The 11127-nt window shown below is 40.4% G+C and overlaps 1 protein-coding gene across 1 annotated transcript in view; it reads right to left on the bottom strand.

Annotated features, from left to right (window-relative positions):
* LOC118552007 (C4b-binding protein alpha chain-like) overlaps positions 1–7892 on the bottom strand; it is a 29978-nt gene extending 22086 nt beyond the window's left edge. Inside the window, exon 1 of the mRNA XM_036118193.2 lies at positions 7719–7892. The gene's annotated coding sequence lies outside the window, so the exon portion shown is untranslated. The remainder of the gene's footprint in view (positions 1–7718) is intronic.
* Positions 7893–11127: the final 3235 nt, after the last annotated feature.

The following is an 11127-nucleotide window of genomic DNA, read 5'->3' on the forward strand; positions in this document are numbered from 1 at the left end:
GGTGGTTGCTTATAGAAGTGTCTAAATGGGATATAAGGGTCAAGTTTAGGAATTTATAGATTCTACTCTTTAGGGAATAAAGAACCATTATTTTTCATTTTGGATTTTGTTTCCCCTTTGTTTACTTTTAAGCTAAGGAGTGATTCATTATTGTGTTTTTATTTTTTTATTTATTCATTTATTCATTTATTTATTTGTTATGTTCTGTTAGCCAACCTATAGTACATCATTAGTTTTTGATGCACTGCTCAACGATTCATTAGTTGCATATAACACCCAGTGCTTGTGCTTTTAAAAGATCACTGTGGCAGATGTGTACATGATAGACTGAAGTGAACAAAGAGAGGAAACAGGAAGGTTGAGGAAGAAGACCATTGTACCTGGCCAGGTGAGCCACAGAAATGGTCAGACCAAGGAAATGGCAGAGGAGTTGGAGAAGAGGGAACAAATGTAAGACAAAATAATATTAAAAGGCAGGAAAATGATGAGATAGAGAAAAGGAGTCAGATCTGTGTAGTATTGTGAGTTCCTCATGACGACTGTCAACAGAGGCAATGAACCATCGAGCCACTTGCAGTTTTAAAAGAATGGTTTATGGAGAGATATGTATGTCTGTATGTATAGACATACAGCTATACAAAGAAAAAGAAAAATATATGTGACTAATTGTAGTTTCATATTTGATCTATTTGAAGACTTCTTTAAAGAAAAATCATGAAAGACACTTTTCTCTTCACCACCACTCCTGTTCCTCTTGGGAAAAACAATATATCTTAAATCTTAAATTTACATTAGAAATATTCCTTGTCCTCAAGGAATATATGAAGTTAACTCCCAAAGAAATACTGAATTTCATGATGATTTTATTCTGATACCTGTTAGATCCAGATGATTCTATATGCCCCAGGTGTTCATAACTCATACTATGCACATATCTGTTGAGTGCCCTCAATGTTTCCCTCAAAGATGTTTCTGTCCCACTTTACAGGAAGAGACAAGTTTATAATGACCCTTCACACTACGTGGAGAGACTAACTTCCTAACTGAGTAATGACTCATTTGATCTTATCTTTCCAAAATTCAGTTCTGATGAAGCCATTCTTCCACTTGCCATCAGTCGTGGGCCATCCCACCTGACAGACATCCTGGCGCCTGAGCTCTGGACACAGCCACTAGGACAATTCTGCCAAAAAGTAAATTCAGTGTAATGATCCACTTACCAAATGTATTCGCTTACTAAAATATGTTTACAGAATTTGTACTGAATACATTGAGGTGGTCTAAAGAGGTGTGAAGGAGCCAGGACCAGCATTTGGGGCCCTTACACACCCCTTTTCTTTTTTGTTTGCCTGTCCCTCCACTCCAGATCTCTAGACTGTTCCTCTTGCCCTAACAATCTGGATGAGATAGGAGACAGGTGGGGGTAAGTTTCATTCCACTTAGTGAAAACCAGTCCACTAAATCATCCATGAAATTTGCAAAATATGAAGTTTCTCCCATCCAATGAAAACTGTTATGAACTGTAAAAACTATAGAAATGAGTTTCTTTAATTTTTGATGAGTTCATAGATTTGGTTGAATTTCAGTGAAATTGAAGAAAGAGGTTTAAAAATACCAATATGCATTTTAAAATTTTGAAAAAAATAAGCTGGAAATTGTTTTTAATTTTTAAGAAATAAAATAAAATAAAAATACCAATACATTGGCAAAATAGAATTTGACTATAAAAACTCAAGAAGCTGACAGTATAAAGTGCAAATTCCCCACATGAATTGTTGCAGTTATTATGTTCACAATGAAAATATATACATTGGATATACTCCGGAAAATATTCCTGAGTATATTTATAAAAACAGAGCCATAAGATTAAATCCTTACTTTTAAGAAATTGAACAGAAATACTTAAAATGCTGCTACAAAGAATGCATTCATTAGCTGTGTTCAACAAGAAGATATTTATAATCATTGAGTATATTCAAAATGAATATTTAAAATGCTGTTCAGTAAATTGATCATTTGACAAACTTAGCAAATAGATTTCAGCAAACTGATGCTTCAGGAAAGAAGCTTTTCCGTCATTTGGTCTGAGCCCCCTTGCTTTGATTGACCTGGACAATCTGGATCCCTGACAGCCCCAGACATTTTCCTATAATGTACCCCTGCCCATATCACTTGCCTTCTTGTCCTTCTTCCTTCTTTGATTCCTACTCATTCTGCCAGTCCTTTCTCCAATGTCCCCTCTTTGCCTCTAGGCCAGTCTCCATATTCTAATTACAACTCGGTGTTTATAATTTTGATTCAGATGTGGCTTATAACTGACATCTGAAGTCTGTCTTCAACACTAGACCACAAGGTCCTTGAAGTCAGAGGTGGGTTCTTACTTGCCTCTGCCCCACCTGGTACCAAGCACTGCACCTCACACAGTTAAAGCACTCAATAAATGTTTGTTCAAGTTACATTCAAAAGTACCTAGTGATAAAATGTTTTAAAGAGGAATAACACTGCTCCACATCCTTATCTACTCTTAGAGTGTTTCTTTTGTCCAGGTCAGATTTTAATTGATTTTATTATTTTTTTAAGATTTTATTTATTTATTTAATTGACAGAGAGAGAGAGAGACAGCATGAGAGGGAACACAAGCAGGGTGAGTGGGAGAGGGAGAAGCAGGCTTTCGGCCGAGCAGGGAGCCTGATGCCGGGCTCGATCCCAGAACCCTGGGATCATGACCTGAGCTGAAGGCAGTCGCTTAACCAACTGAGCCACCCAGGCGCCCCAGATTTTAATTGATTTTAAAGTTCTTAATGAGAACAGAGCCTAGTGGTTTCACCCTAGGCTCTTCCCCATCCTTAATCTGAAGTCATCATATCCTCAACCATTCAACAGAGGACAGTGAGGAGGGAAGGAATCAACAAAACTAGTCTCCTCCCTCCACAGATTAGGACAGGAGATAAAAGGCAGCCATACATACAGACCCTACACTGGGCTGAGGAATTTCCATCACTCAGCCTCACGCTGAGGCCACAGACACAGTGCTGGGGAACACAGGAGGACAGTATGTAGCCAGACCCTGGGGCGTGGGCTCTGGAGTCAGATCCAGGCTATGTGGATTGAATCCTGGCTCCACCAGATGGGAACTGTGTGTCCCCGGGCAGAATACTCCACTCCTCTAAGCTTCAATTTCCTATGTTATAAAGTAGGAATGATAACTACACACATCTCTCAGAATTGCTGAGAGGTAGCTTGCCTTGGTGCACAGCCGGCACACAGAAAACATTGGAAAGAAATGTCAGAGAAGAAAGTGATGGGATTGGGGTTGGCATCTGACCTTGATAGGACCAGAACTCCTGGAGTCAAAACATCATCATAATAATGATGTGTAATTGGGGTTGGGGTACCTGGGTGGCTCAGTCAGTTAAGCGTCTGACTCTTGATTTTGGCTCAGGTCATGATCTCGGGGTCCTGGGATCAAGCCCCAAGTTGCGCTCCATGCTCAGTGCAAAGTCTGCTTGTCCCTCTCCCTCTGCTCCTTCCCCAGCTCTCCCTCTCTCTCTCTCTCTCTCATAAATAAAAATAAAATTTAAAATAGTGATGTATAATTACAATGGCATTTGGCTGCATCACCAGGGTACTTCAATTAAACCCCAGTGCAGAGGAGAGCCCACTGGATTTGGGTCAGAATCCATTGGTTGGGTCTTCACTGTGGCCTTTGGTGATGGTGAAACCCAATGCCATACCCAGAACAGAGACTCTGGTGCCCACAGGGGACTGTCCTGGGCTTTCTTCTTCCCCTAGTTTTCACTGTCTTCCAGAGAGCCACTCACCTACTCCCATGACTTTGACCATCACCCATGAATCACTCACAGACCTCTGGGCAGAACTCACAGAACTGTCTCCTTGTACAGTGTGTAAAAACTTACATGCTTCATAAACTCAGTTGTTAATAAAAATCTTATTCTGCCCTATTCAGTCCCATACATAAATTTTGAGTCTTTGAGCCTACCTCCTTTGCTCTTGTCACTAACTAGTAGAATTCCAGTGCTTAGCCTTAAAACTGTGAACATTTCTAAGAAACTATTCTGTCTTCCCCTGTAGCTACACAAAAGCAGGTATCTGCATCCTAAAGATGACCTTGCATATGTTATTTCTGGACTTTAGAGATAATTGCTCTGCCACTTGAACAAAACCTTTAACTCTGGAAAAGTCTATAATTCTAACTGGTTATCTTCACAAATTATTTTTTGTCCAGGATAACACGTAAATTACATTTCTGTTTTTGAGTGTGATAAATACCTGTGAGTTTTCTTTGCAAATCCAGAAATAAATTATTACACTTTTCACTTGTAATCCTGAAAGTAAACTCAAACTTTTCACTCTGTTGGATTTCTCTCTCTTTTTGAAAATATTTTATTTATTTATTTATTTATTTATTTATTTATTTATTTATTTAGAGAGCCACGCAAGCAGGAGGAGGGACAGAGGGAGAGGGAGAAAGAAAATCTCAAGCAGATGCCACTTGGGGATCAATCCCACAACAGTGAGATCATGACCTGAGCCGAAATCAAGAGTTGGGTGCTTAACCAGCTAAGCCAACCCTGTTAGATTTTTTTTCTGAAATATCAGCTTTCTTGAGATGTAAGTAACTAAGTTGTAAGATATTTAAAGTGTGTATCATGGTGATTTGACATAGGCACACTTTATGAAAGGACTGTCCCCCCACCCCCCACCACCCATCTTGTTAACGAACACATCCATCAGCTCACATATTTATCCTTTTCTTTTTGGTGAGAACATTTAAGTTCTACTCTCTTAGCAAATTTTAATTATATGAAACGGTGTTATCAAATATAGTCACCGTGTCTTACATTAGATCCTCAGAACTTCTTTATCTTAAAGATGAAAATTTATATCCTTTTACCAAGCTCTTCTTACTTCCCCCATCCCCTGCAACTGATTGTTAGATTTCTTATTTAAGCAAAAATCCTTTTTTTTTTCAAGTTTAAGGTATAATTCCCAAGGTTCAGATCAGTTTTCCAGCTGCTTCCTTTGTGTCTCCCACGTACCTTGAATCCAACATATCCCAAATGAAACCCACTATCTTCTCTCCAGCACACTTGATCTCTGTGTTTTCTGTCTCAGCTAAGGTGATCATCCCTACCCAGACTCCCAGACTAGAAACCTGAGTCATCCTAGCCTCCTCTCTCGTCACTTCCCATATTCAGTCTCCAGGTCCTGTCACGCTGGCCATAGCAGCACTAGAATCTGTCACTCTCTCTTACACCCCACTTCCATAGTCCGGGTTTACATTCTCATAATTCCCTTCACCCACCCTAGACCACTGCAAACGCCTCCAAACACTTGTAAGCCAGCTTCTAGCTTGACACTGTCATAGTCCTAAAAAGCAATCTACTTAAAAATTCCGATGGTTCCAGATTTACTAGGTTTTCATACCTCTCCCAACCCTCCTTCTGCTTCTACTCACTTAAAACACTGGGCTTCAACTTCATGAAGGTGCTTACCTTTCCCAAAATACATCCTGGATTTTTAAAAAGATTTTATTTATTTATTTATTTATTTGAGAGAGAAAGAGCAAGAAAGAGAGAGAGTGCGCAAGTGGGGGTAGGGGCAGAGGGAGAGGGATAAGCAGACTCCTGGTAGAACAGGGAGCCCAACACGGGGCTCAATCCCAAGACCCTGGGATCATGACCTGAGCTGAAGGCAGATACTTAACCAACTGAGCAACGCACCCACCCCATCCTAGATTTTTTTAAACACTTGAAAGCATTTGCATATAATATCTCTTACGACATATGCTCTTACCTCCAACCTCCTCACTTCCTTAATGAAGAATTGCCCAACCCCACTGAGAAATATCAGCCTCTTCTATGCTCCCCTAGTATTTTACTGATACCTTAATTGTCATACCATATGGTAGTGTATCTCTTCATTGTCTGTTCACTTTTGCCTCCTAAAATAAATTGTGAGTCCCTTGAAGACAAAGAAGATATTTATTCAGCTTCCTAGTGCTGACCTGATATTGTAACTGGCATGTAACAGTTATCCAATAAATGTGAAATAAATAAAACTCAATATAGTTTTATCCTCAGAGTGAGAATGACTAACTGCCTTATTGAGGACCAAATGGAATAACATCTGTGAAATGCTTCGTAAATGTTGAAGAGATAAATGATACAGTGATCCCACTTCCCTCGCTAGTTCTGAGGCTATATGGTGGCTCAGAGGACCAGGGGGGCATCTGGAGTTCACCATCACTATGCCTTGTGGTCCCTCAGCAGAACCTGCACAGGATTCAGCAGACTACAGAGGATAGGGACGGAGGCTAGGACTTGTGAGTTAAGGAGACCCGAATTTGAGCCCTAGTCATACTATAGTCTAATTCTATGATCTTGAAGAAGTCATGTCAGCTCCTTGGGTCTCAGTTTCTCATCTCTCAAATGATGACAGTAAACTTAGATCATCTTTCCATTCCCTACAAAATCTAGAATGCTATTAGCTGCCTGCTGAAAAGCTAAGACTTCCCTAGTAAATGCCCTCATATTTCGATGACTTCATCATCTTTTAAATTCCTATAGAGGTGAAACCAACTCAAGAGCTATAGTCAACACGACAGGTCTCTGATCACAAATACTGTTTGCATGTGCAGTGCAGTACAATTTGAGAGGCGCTGGGAAAATTCTCAGCTCCCAAATTTCTCCTTCCATTAGAGACTACTTTTTAAGTCCATGTACTTATTTTGTCTAAACTCCGCCCTTTTAAAGCTTGTATACCTCTGGAAAGGGTAATATTCCTATCCAGTCTCAGCTCCTTTCTTGCAGCTGCACACTCAATCACATCGCTTTCAGATTCCAGAAAGAACTTGCTTCCACACTTTCACCTCCTTCCTAAAATCTCTTTATCTATCAGCTTCTTCCTTGTGTGCTCATATTATATTCAAGTGTATCACTACACTTAATTCAAACCTTCCCTGATGCTTCTGCCCAATCTGGATACTCTTATTTTTCATTCTCTCTGTACTACTGTATTTAGGGACAGAACAGGAATCAGCTAAGAGTGGTTGAGCAGTTGAAATAAGGACAAGAATAGTACTGTGTCCTGCCCCACCAAGGGAGAAGGAAATTTCCAGAAGGAAGGGTAATCAGCATTGCCAGATTCAGAAAAGTGGGGAAGAGAAAGGAGGTGAGAACAGTTAAGACTTCTAGCTTCAGAAAGTAACTGGAGGTTGACCAACATCCTTCTTATTATTAAATCAAAAGATCTTTGCTGTGGATGGTGGAGAAGATGTGGAGGGGTTAATAAAATCTCCAAAGGGCACTGCATCAATTTTTTGAATGTAGACTAGGTCTACATTCTAAACCAGGTCATCTGTGAACCCCTTTGGAAAGTCTGGTTTACCTCCTGCCTCAAATCCCCTGTGTGGAGTGATGGTAAAGAATCAATGAACCAACACACTCAACTTCTAGATACAATAACAAGAGTAACCTTTTACTTCCTTTCTGCTTCAGTTTATTCATGCCCCCATTTATAATACAAAATTGAGGCTCAGAGGGATTAGAAGTACTTTTCAGGTCATACAACCCTCTAATGCAGGACTCCTGAAAAGATTTCTGCTGAAAGTACCCCCAAGTTTTTGTCTCTCTTGCCCTCCTTAAAGGGCCAAACCAGCAGCCTTTTCCCCAAGGTACCCCAAATAATTCACTGACCTGCAGGTAGCTGAGGAAGAAGTAGAAGACTCTATCGTGGTGCCTTGGGTCGTTTCTCAAGGGAAAAAAACTGCCTGGATCTCTAATAGTTTTAGTTCCTCCCCAGATCAGAGTTTACCAGAGTACCCTGAAGCTAGCTAGTAATTGCACCACCGAGAAGTCCCTGAATTCCAGCCATGTAGTTGGCTGGTCAGGGATGGCTAAGTTCTAATGGATGGGCAGAAACTTTCTACTGGCCCAGTGAATGATTAACAATGGAAATAAAGCACTGGTATTTACCTAATCTCCTTCCTGGGCACGAACCCTCCTTCTTGATAACATGTTGCAATCGTTTGTTCTCTTCTCTGCCAACCATTTCCCCTAAGTGGAAAGGTAATATGAATTTGATGCCAGATTTGTTTTTTCTTTTTTCCTAAATACAAGACAGACACATAACGATGCAATCCAGCTAACCTAGAAAACTTGGATACCGTAGGGTTGAGACTAGGTCCACCTTGATCCACTTTCCATGATGCTAGGTCCAGCAGGCCTTCCTAGGGCTCAGTGACTGATGACTTTGCCCTGTGCTGGTCTTCATTCCACCCCAAGAAAGTACAATGGTGGGGAGTTTAACAAATTTACCGAATTCCTGCTATGGGCCCTGTTGCCTGGAACATGTTAAATAACTACCACCACCACCACGACTAGTACATGCTGGACGCCAAATGACTTCCAGAAATTGGTTTATCATTGAGCACTGCTCCGAGAAATGCAACAAAGCCTGGCATGTCTGTGATCACACAGGAAGGACCCCAAACCCTGACATTATCTAATTAAGGTATTAATCTTCAGGATCAAGGTTTGTGAGCTGGGAGATTGCTATTAAAGTGCAGTTTTTCCTGAAAACTTCACTTTTTCTGTCATAAACACCAAAAGTCTCATAAAGGTCTCAGAAAAGAGTAGAGTTGAAGCACAACAGAAGCTTTGACAGAGATATGGGATTTGAGCTGGGTGTTGAATGAAAAGTGGAAAAATGATTAGATGAAAATGAGAAGGCTGTTAGAGGTAAAGATAACACGGGCCAAATTACAAGGAGAGACTGATTTGCCAATTTGACAAGAATGATTGTAGAGAAGGATTCCAGATTGTGCCAAGTCTTGAGAGCTAAGTTGAGTCTTCAAAATACCATTTCCTGATCTGTTGGAGTGCTTTTCTTTACTTTCCATAGTGACTGTTCCAAATTTTTCTCTCCAGGCCACGGAATGGGCTTCCTCTCAGCAGGTGGTCTTGCCTCCTACTCTACTAAATAATCATTCTATGGTAGCTTCTATTCATTCTTCAGTAGCTTCTATTCATTCTTCTTTCCTAGTCACTCTTTTTTTAAAAAAAGATTTTGTTTATTTGAGAGAGAGAGAGAGAGAGAGAGAGAGAGAGCATGAGTGGGGGGAGGGGCAGCGGGAGAGGGAGATGCAGACTCCCCGCTGAGCAGGACCCTGGGATCATGACCTGAGCCCAAAGCAGAACCTTAACTGACTGAACCACCCAGACACCCCTCTTCTAGTCACTCTTGCTTCAGAAGAGATCTCTTTGTTTTCTTATTTTCAATGAGTCTTTCATCCTGAAATATTCCCTAATTCTTGCCAAAACCTCAAATTCCATTTTTGTTTTGTCATGAGATGTTTAACTTCTTGGGTTTCCTGCGTTTCCTGCTTATTCTTTCTCATTAATCCCTCCCAGCCCCTCCCATCATCACGGCCTTAAGATCTGGCTTCTTCCCTCCCTTAGGGACAAACCTCTTTCAGGCATGTCCTTATCTCCAAATCCAAAATTTCTTTCTCAGCAGCCCCTAACACTGTTTATCTCCTTTCTGAAACTCCTCTCCTTTGGCTTCCATTACCCTGAACTTTTCTGATTCCCCTCTTTCACGAAATGCTCTTAGCTGTTCTCATCTCTTCTTGTTCTTTCTCATCCCTACATATAGATATGTCTCAGGTTCTTTTCAAAAATTTTTCTCTTCATTATCTTTAAAATTATTGTACCCGCTGTCATGGCTTTAACTATTCCTTATAAGAGGACCACCCCATAACCAGCTCTTTATCTCTGATTCCTCTCCTAACTGCAGACTCAACATTTTTTGTCGCCCATCAGACATCTTACAATCACCTTACATGCAGCACATCCAAAAGGGAACTTCTCGTTTCCTGCCCAGAAGCTTCACTTTCTGACCCCAACAATAATCTAGGCTTCCAGGAATGCAATTTCAAACTCACCTTTAAACCCTTCCTCTCCCTCATCCTCCAATGTTCAGTGAGTTGCTAAGTTGTTTTTATTTATTTTCCAGTGTCTCTCGTGTCTGATATTCTTTGTCTGTTTCTGCTGCCATCATCCAGTTCAGGTCATCATTGTCTCCTGCATACGGCAGTTGTGCTTAAGATGGTTTCTTTCTCTCTATTCTTTGCTACTTCTACCCATACTACACATAATGTTGTGAGCAAAATCTGTGTTCAATCCTTACCATTTCTTTTCTTGGAAGTCTCTGATTTCCTCTCACTGCCTACCAAATAAAGTTTAAATTCTCTGCCCTTTAAAAGCTTCCATCAACTGGCTTTAATGTATCTGTCCAGCCTTCTTTCTCATCACTTCCCATGCTTTATCCAGGCGAATCCAGGCCGTGCGCCATTCCCTAAACATGCTCCATCTTTCCTGCCCCTTTGTACAACACGTTTTTAAAAACTTATTATTAAAAACTCAATTTAAAACATTAAAGGACTTGGGGCACCTGGGTGGCTGAGTTGGTTAAGCATCTGCCTTCAGCTCAGGTTATGACCCCAGGGTCCTGGGATCGAGCCCCGCGTTGGGCTCCCTGCTTAGTAGGGGAGTCTGCTTCTCCCTCTCCCTCTGCCTCTGCTCATGTGCTCTCTCTTTTTCACTCACCCACTCTCTCAAATAAATAAGTAAAATCTTTTAAAAAAAATTAAAGAACTTTAAGAGGATAAACACCTGGAGTTTCACCATCCTAAGACAACTGTTTTCATCTGTGCCTGTTATTGCCTGGTCCTCCTCTACAAGAAGAAAGGTTTTATAGAAATGTAATCATAAGTTCTTATTATTCTGTATTCTACTTTTACTTAGGATTATATTTTTAAGATTTTCTCTTCATAATTATCACTGTAAGAGGTTGCATTACATTTGATGTGCCATAATTTACTAAAAATATTCCTAAGATTGGACATTTCAAATGTTCACGAGGTCTCCCCAGTATAGACAATATACACAATAATAGAATGAATAGCTTCAAATTAAAAATCATTTTGTTCAAGTTAGATGAACCTGAGGAGTGGATTTACTTGGTTCAAAAGCTTATGGCTCTTTATGATGCTCTTACTACACTTCTCCAAATCTTCCCACTTGCCATGTCCTCTTCCCTAAT

This window comes from Halichoerus grypus, chromosome 7, assembly GCF_964656455.1.
Source record: "Halichoerus grypus chromosome 7, mHalGry1.hap1.1, whole genome shotgun sequence".
NCBI lineage: Eukaryota > Metazoa > Chordata > Mammalia > Carnivora > Phocidae > Halichoerus > Halichoerus grypus.